Below are 8135 nucleotides of genomic sequence, written 5' to 3' on the forward strand. Positions count from 1 at the left end.
GGAATGTCTGGAGGTATCGTCAGTATGTCGGGTTTTTCCAGCCCGAGGATGTTAGAGCAAGTTCAGTATTTGTGTACGTGATTGCACAAAGGAGCTCGTGGGAGTGATCAGGAGCTGAAGGATGTGTCATCCTGTCATCTCGGGAAGGAACAAATTGGATTCAGAAAGGGAAGCGGGATGAGTCCCAGCAACTGGTCAGAGCCAAGTGATTGGGGTGAATTGGATTGCTTAAAGTATCATCGGGAGGTACTGGGTTGAAAATTGATTTTATCTGAGGAAGAAGCCGGTGGTCGGCTTAAGGGAGATGTCAGGATACTGCAAGGGAGAAGTTGGGTTTATAGGGTTTCGGTTGTAGTGATTGGAGAAACCTGGATCAGTTAATGCCAGGAGGTGCATTGCAAGAGTAGTTCCTGGAATTGTGTTGCCTCATGCTTTAAGGACGAAGCCTAATTTAAGTGGGGGAGAATTGTAACATCCTGAATTCAGGAGTGCAAATTCAGGGTGCAAAGTGTAAATATGTAAGACTGACTCGGCGAGTCGATGGATAGACTCAGCGAGTTGAGTCGCGAATCTGGTGACACGTTAAGTGACCAACTCGGCGAGTCGGAGGCTGGACTCGGTGAGTTGGTGCTGAAGAGAGAAAAACCCTAATCTCTGTGGTTGCACCCTATTTAAAGGACTTAATGCCCTCCCCTCAATCCCCTGAGCACCTTTTGAAGTCCAGAAACCCTAAATTCATTTGTGAGAGCATTGGAGAGCATTTGGAACCTTGATAAGTGCTTGGTGAAGAGATCTTTGAATATTAAGAAGGTTGGAGCAAGGGGATTTGTAGAGATTTGGTTCATCCTTCAGTTGGAGCTTTCATTTGAGGTAATAATCGGTTGCTTAAGGTCCTTTGCATGTAGATCCTTTGTTGCTTGAGTTTTGTGGCATTTCTAGAGTTATTTTGGGTTTGGAGGTTGGATCTAAGGTTGCTAGCTTAGATCTGGACATGAGATGGTCCAGAAGATCGTAAAGTTCCTGTCTTTGAATTGTTGGTGAAGCCTTCTTGTCCCAAACCCTAGCACAAGAGTGTTTTATGCTTAGATCTCTTTGGATTCACGTAAAGTTTGCCACTTTATGTGATGGATGGCTTGTAGGAGAGTAGATCTATGGATTGGAGTCACTGCATGACTTGAAAGCCACTGTATGGATTAAGATCTAGAGGTACTCGGCGAGTTGGATGAAGAAAGGCAGGAACTCGACGAGTTGGAAGAACAACTCGGCGGGTCTGTTGAAGATTGTCTTGGACTCGGCGAGTTTGTTCTTGGACTCAGTGAGTATGGTCGCGAAGTCCTAACCTTTTTGGTTGAGCTGTGAATCGGTGTGTCGAGGGACGACTCGGTGAGTTAAGCAGGAAGTGACTAAGAGTTCGTGGGACTCGGCGAGTCTTGGGGCGACTCGGCGAGTTGGGTCGCGATATGGGAGTTTTCAGAGCATAGGGACTCGACGAGTAGCGGGCTGACTCGACGAGTAGAGTCAGTCAGGAAGTTGACTTTGATTGAGGACTTTGAATTTGACCAAGAGTTGACCAGTTGACTTCCAGGGGTATTTTGGTAATTATTGGTATTTATGGAGTTCAGTATTTTGGTATTTATCAGTGGTGGAGTTCGTGTTGGAGGTTGGAGCAGCGTGATCTTATCTCTTCAGTCAACAGTTGTGAGGTGAGTTATCCTCACTATATCGACAGGGTTTAAGGCACCAATACCGGCCCTTAATCGGATTGTAATTCGGGTATTGTTCTTATGTTATTGCTTTGCTATATTTGTATCCTGGTAGTTAGGATGGTATATGTTAGAGAGCTGGTTAAGTTCGGTATCCTGGTACATAGGATGATGCTATATTAGTGACCGGTTAGGTCGGTATCCTGTTTAGAGTATGCTATGTATGTGATCTGCTAGATCGGTTGATTGATGATTAATTGTTATATGGTTATATGTTTATGTGCACATGGTTGGTTAACTGGGGTTGGGTTGAGGCGAGTCCTGCTTTGTGTTGTAGGCCAACATACCCAGGGTGGAACGTATATTCCGAAGGCCGAATGAGCGGTCCGGATAGGCTGTAGGCCTCACAAAGGCGGACCAGATCTGCCGAGGCCCGAAGAGTGGACCAGGCTGACTGAAGGCCCGGTGCGGGCGGACCATTCATAATGTAGACTCAGAGAGTGGACCAGGTGGGTTGAAGGCCCGTTGCGGGTGGACCAACCACACTGCAGACTCGATGGATATGGCTAGACTTAGAGGGTAGACCAGATGGAATGAAGGCCCAGTGCGGCCGACCAGTCACACAGTAGACCCGAAGTGCATGGCTGTTCTGTTCTATTATGATATGTTATGTGTATGGTATATGTGGCTGGTATTTTGGGGGTATCTCACTAAGCTTTTAAGCTTACAGTTGTGGTTTAATGTTTTCAGGTACTTCAGGAGACCGTTGTAAGGCGAAGGCGTGATCGTACCGCTCCTCATGTTCTTGTTTTATGATATGGTTCTGGGAATAATCTGATAATAAATTTATTGATAACCTCTTTGTAATAACTTAATGAAATTAGGTTGTTTTTCTTTAAAAAAAAGTTTAAATTGGCTTGAATTTTTAGAGTGTTACAGTTCCCGAGCCGAAAGGATCTTCTTCTCGGAGCCGTCGGGCAGTCTGGGGCTTCCGCCTTGTGCTAGGGAGGTTCCCTAGGCTTTTCGGGGGGGCTACGGGTCTAGAGGGGTTCTAGAGAGAGAGTGAAGTGATGGGAGGTGTGAGGAATTAAGAGGGCTTCACCTCATATTTATAGGGGCCGGAGCGTCACTCACGTCGTGAGTTTTATGATGTTCATGTCGTGAGCCAGCTGGAGACACCCATGCACAGCCTGGTGCTGACACGTGGCATTGCACATAGGGTGGAAATCATTCGATTTTCAAAAATTCATAACTTTCGCATACGAGCTCCGTTTTTGACATTCTTTATATCCATGCGTAGGTAGAAACAAGATCTACAACTTTCATTGTACTCTTAAAGTACGGGTTAAAATTCCTAAAATTTATAACCAGAGTCTCTTGTAGGGAGAGCATGATAGTAGTATATAAATCTATATTGGGATTGACAACCCACACCAAAGCTGCTTGCAACAGCCCGACTGACAGGTCGGAAGTGACAAATATCATAACAGTTCCGATGCCTGAAGAACGTCGCAGCACGTCTAGTATGTCAGAGTATGGTTATAGCGACTAACATAGGGAGATAACGAAACATATAGTTTACAGGAATTTCTACTTTAAACAGGGGTTCTATTAATCTAAAACTACATACACTATTACAAGTACGAAATAACACTCAAACACTAGGTCTTGGGTTTTAAGACTACAAATCATTTTAGAAGGAGAATATTGGATTTTTCTTGAACATACACTACATTTTCAAACAAGGGCTTTCAAACACTACATCCAAAAAAAACTTACGCACTCACCAGCTTAATTGTTGACACTCTTTTAAAATTAATTGTATTCTTAGGTAATTAATAAAACAACTAACTACCAGCTTTTGATGATGGGATGCTACGACGTTAGGCAAAATATTTTATCATTATAATGTAATCGATTTTGAAACATGTAACTCATGAAACTATGTAACTTTCTCGATTATATTTATGATGCTTGTATTTACTTTGATCACTACTATACTCGTTGTTATGATAATATACATGAAGTCCTCCATCCCCGAATGTTTCCGCCATCCTTGGTTTGGGGGTGTGACAGTTTTTAAAACCTTAATTAAACTCATAAGTTTAAAAAATCCAAAAGTTTTTTTAATTTTCAAAACTTGCCCTCAAGTTTTGGAATTTGTAAAGTCTAATACACACTTTAATTCCAAACCCTAGAGTTTTAAAAGTTAAAATTAAACCCTTGTACTTTATAGTATTATAAGTTAAATACATACATATATATATATATATATATATACACATATATATATATATACACACACACACACACACACACACACACACACATATATATATATATATATATATATATATATATATATATATATATATATATATAAGAGCAAGTTAGTCTTACCGTTAGTTGGTCTCATTCACGAAGTTGGTCTATAAGGGGGTATAAGGTTGTTGCCTATAAAATGACAGCTTAATGGGTGTCCACTCTCACCCACCGCTTCCTCAACTGGTGGACGGTCGTTAGCCGAATGGGTAGGACAAGCACTATAATTCTCATTATAAGTATATTGATAAATATAAAGTAACTAAGCCTTTTATAAATTCCCAATCTTAGTTACTTTAGGAAAAATTGAATTTGGTGGTAACCCATGAAATTACACTTTGTACCTTACCAAGTCGTTGGCGGAGCGTGTGTGGGTAACCGACACACTAACATGGACTGGTAAGAGTGGCAAAGGGTGACTTAATGTTTATCATAGATCGGTGGAGCGCGTGTGAATAATCGACACATCGATTAAGTGATAAAAATAAAGGGTACCAAGTTAATTTGCATGGTTATTCCCACCTTGTTTGTGATGCTTGGCATCCCAGTCACAAATTTGAGAGGGTACAATCGAGATTTAAACATGTCATTGAAAAGTTCAATGCATCTCAAAAGATCTAGGAGCTTCAATCCAATTAAAACCACATACCTATTTCATTTTTTATTGTGGAAATTGGTGAATCATCATTTGCCTACCTTCAAATATTTTGTAGCTTGGATTATGGCATCCCTCTTACAAGTTATAAAATATTGTGTTGGGTCCTAGCCTTAATATTTTATATTAAAGTCTTAAATCAACTAACTTGAATTTCTCCCATTGTAGATGTCTGGTTCAGACAACTATGATCTTCCCAAATCTTGTGGAACAAGCTTTCCTAAGGAAGATAATGTCCTGCGATTGGATAATGGAAATCATACTTCTCTTCCTCCATTTCCTTCAATTATTCTCCCTGACCCCCAAGCTTGAAGTCTTGAAAAGTTCAAGATCACTCACGTCCTACTTGCAATGAAACATAAAGATGGAAGACCAGTGTGTACTCATGTCTTAGAGATAAAGTCACACATTGACAGGTTGAGAATGTTGGGTGTCGTTGTCCCAAGGAAGTTGGCTATTGACGGGGTTCTTCAGTCACTTCCTGAGTCATTTACTGAGTTCATTAAGGACTACTATGTGATAGATCACCACATGACCCTTATTAATCTTTCTTATTTGCTTGTTGTTGCTGAATCATAAATGTTTTGGCACTGGAAAAGTAAATTTGGGTGGAAGGTCTATTTCTCAAACTTCCATGGATATTGACATTGGTAACATTAGAAGTCCATAAAAGCTTTCTATTCGCAATGGAAATGGATCAGCCCTTGTCAACCCGGTTGACCAAAAGGTAAAGGGAAAGGCTGAGTCTGTGATAGTCCCATGTACCATTCCCAAAGAGTCTATATGTTTTTACTGTCAAGAGAAGGGGCATTGGTTGCGAAGCTGCCCTAACTACCTGAAAGATCTAAGAGAAGGAAGAATCAAAAAAATTGACTCTGCCTCAGGTAAGACAACTATCTAACTTTTTTAAGTTCCTAAATTTTTTATTCTTAATACATGATGTGAATGGGTTGCATTTTGATGTTTTGCGGGATCAAGCAAAGGGAAGGAAGCTTAAAAGAAGAGTATATTGAATATGGTCACGAATATGGATTTCTTGCATGGTTTGAAGATCGGATTTTTGAGCTATTACTTAGGGCTTATGATAGATTGTTAGGAAATATGTAATAGCATAGGTTTCATTTAAAGTTGCATTGTAAGAAAAAAGTTTTTTTTCCATATTTTATAAATAAATAAAATTTTGTTTTCGTTTTATATCTCCTTGCAATGGCATTTATGTAAAATTGGTGTTTGTATGTTTATAAAAATAATGGAAATATGAATTTGATTCTTTCATTTGTTGTAGTGTCTAAATTTACCAAATAAGTAAAGATTCTCATCACCTAAGTTTCAAATGAACCGAAACTTGGAATCATGCAAGTTGTATTGTATGATGAATGAGAATTTTCATCTTTGGAAAATTAAGACTAATTCCTTGTTCACATGTATATGTGAGTAAAGTGAAGGACTATGGGATCGAGTACACATTCTTGTGCACTAGTCAAGTCCACCACAAAGATCGATAAGACTATTCGTCATGATTTACTAAAGTTTAGTAAATATGGTTGTACTTACAAGTTTAAGTATAATTCTGAAACATTTGAAAAGTTTCAATGTATGGCAGAACGAAGAGGAGTCACGTATTGTTGAAACCATATCACAATTGATCCTCTAAGGACATCTTAGTGCATTCTTATGGCTAAGAAGAGGAGTCACGTATTGTTGAAGTGGTTAAATCAAGAAGATGAGTCATACTTCATTCAAAAACAATTCTTAGAGTCATACTCCAAGATTGTAACTTAAATGACACATCGTAAAGAAGTTTTATAACACTTGTCAAATGTAAGAGTAAAATGCTTTCTACTCTTGTACATTTGAAATTGGTGAGTTGTGATGTTTTGGATAAAACAAAGATGAACTAAGGCTAATTGTGTGAAGTGTTTGTCTTGATAAGAATCCATACTATCTCTTTAATATTTGTTTGTCAAGGAATGGTTCTTGGTAAGAGAGTCTTATATGTTGAGAGGACAGTGGGAGTCTAAAAGATCCTGAAAGAGTTACAACAACTAATCAAAAAGAATACATGTAGTTTTTCACTAACGCACAACTTAAGGTTTGTAACCTATTGTGTTGACATGTTCTTATTTCTGTGTGCATTCCAGTTAAAGTTAACTATGCATCTGATTTCTACAAGTTCTCAATTGTTTGCATAACAACCTGGAAGCAATGGTAGGCCTTGTGCTTCCAAGTGACAAGAAGTTAAGATTGTACAAGTTCGGTCCATATGAGTTTGGATTTGACATTAACCTTGTCTTGTGATTATGATTTTGACAAATTCACATGGATAGGAATACATACACCATAAATCTAAGTATCATAAGGTTTCTCTCCGATTCATGAAAATGATGGTGAGGAAATGCTTCTACTAAGTATATTTTAAGTAGATAGCAATTGTGATATTTCCATTCTCAAAGACGTTGGTGGAGAACGTGTGGGTAAGCGACACACTAACATGGACTTGTGAGAAATGGAAGACACGCATATGAGCTATCTCAGAAAAGCTGTATGATTTTGATAAAGTCTTATCAAAGCATCTCGTATCAGAAAACTGAACTTTGGTAAGAAAGTCAATTAAGTATTGATTTATAGAAGTCCAACTGGTTTCAGGATACATGTCAAAGCTAGTGAGAGCATAAGTGTTATGCAAATAATTACCACGTTACTGGGAGCATGATATTTATGATAAGTGTTGCCAGTTAGCAATGTTAATTATACAAAACAAAAGTTTCAATTGGGAAAAGTCGTTTTGCTATAATTAACGGAGAGGAAATTATACATCATTTCTAATCTAAAATCATAGATTGAGAATTTAATCATCTTTAGTCAATGATATATATATATATATATATATATATGTGTGTGTGTGTGTGTGTGTGTGTGAATTTTATGTTGGAATGGTTCAACTTAAGGAAATTCTCTCTCTCTCTCTCTATGTATATATATATATACATATATATATATATATATATATATATATATATATATATATATATATATATACATATATGTATATATATATATATTGTGTTCTCAAAATTCGATTATGATTACGACATCCCTCTTCATATTCGAATTATGAAAACATGGCAAATAAAAAAATATTGTAGCAAAAGACTAGTCTAGGATCATGTCTTTATGTGAGACATCATGAATCGTGTCCCATATTCTTCGGATATAGGATCGATTACATGTGTACAATATATTATAGCACATGTAATCGATCCTAAATCCGAAGCGTACGGGACAGGATTTATGACGTCTCACATAAAGACATGATCCTTGACCAGTCTCTTGCTACAATATATTTTTTTATTTGCCATGTTTTCATAATTCAACTATGAAGAGGGATGCTGTAATCATAATTGAATTTTGAGACCGCAATATATATATATATATAGAATTTCCTTAATTTGAAC

This window comes from Lactuca saligna, chromosome 3, assembly GCF_052625555.1.
Source record: "Lactuca saligna cultivar CGN05327 chromosome 3, ASM5262555v1, whole genome shotgun sequence".
Taxonomy (NCBI): domain Eukaryota; kingdom Viridiplantae; phylum Streptophyta; class Magnoliopsida; order Asterales; family Asteraceae; genus Lactuca; species Lactuca saligna.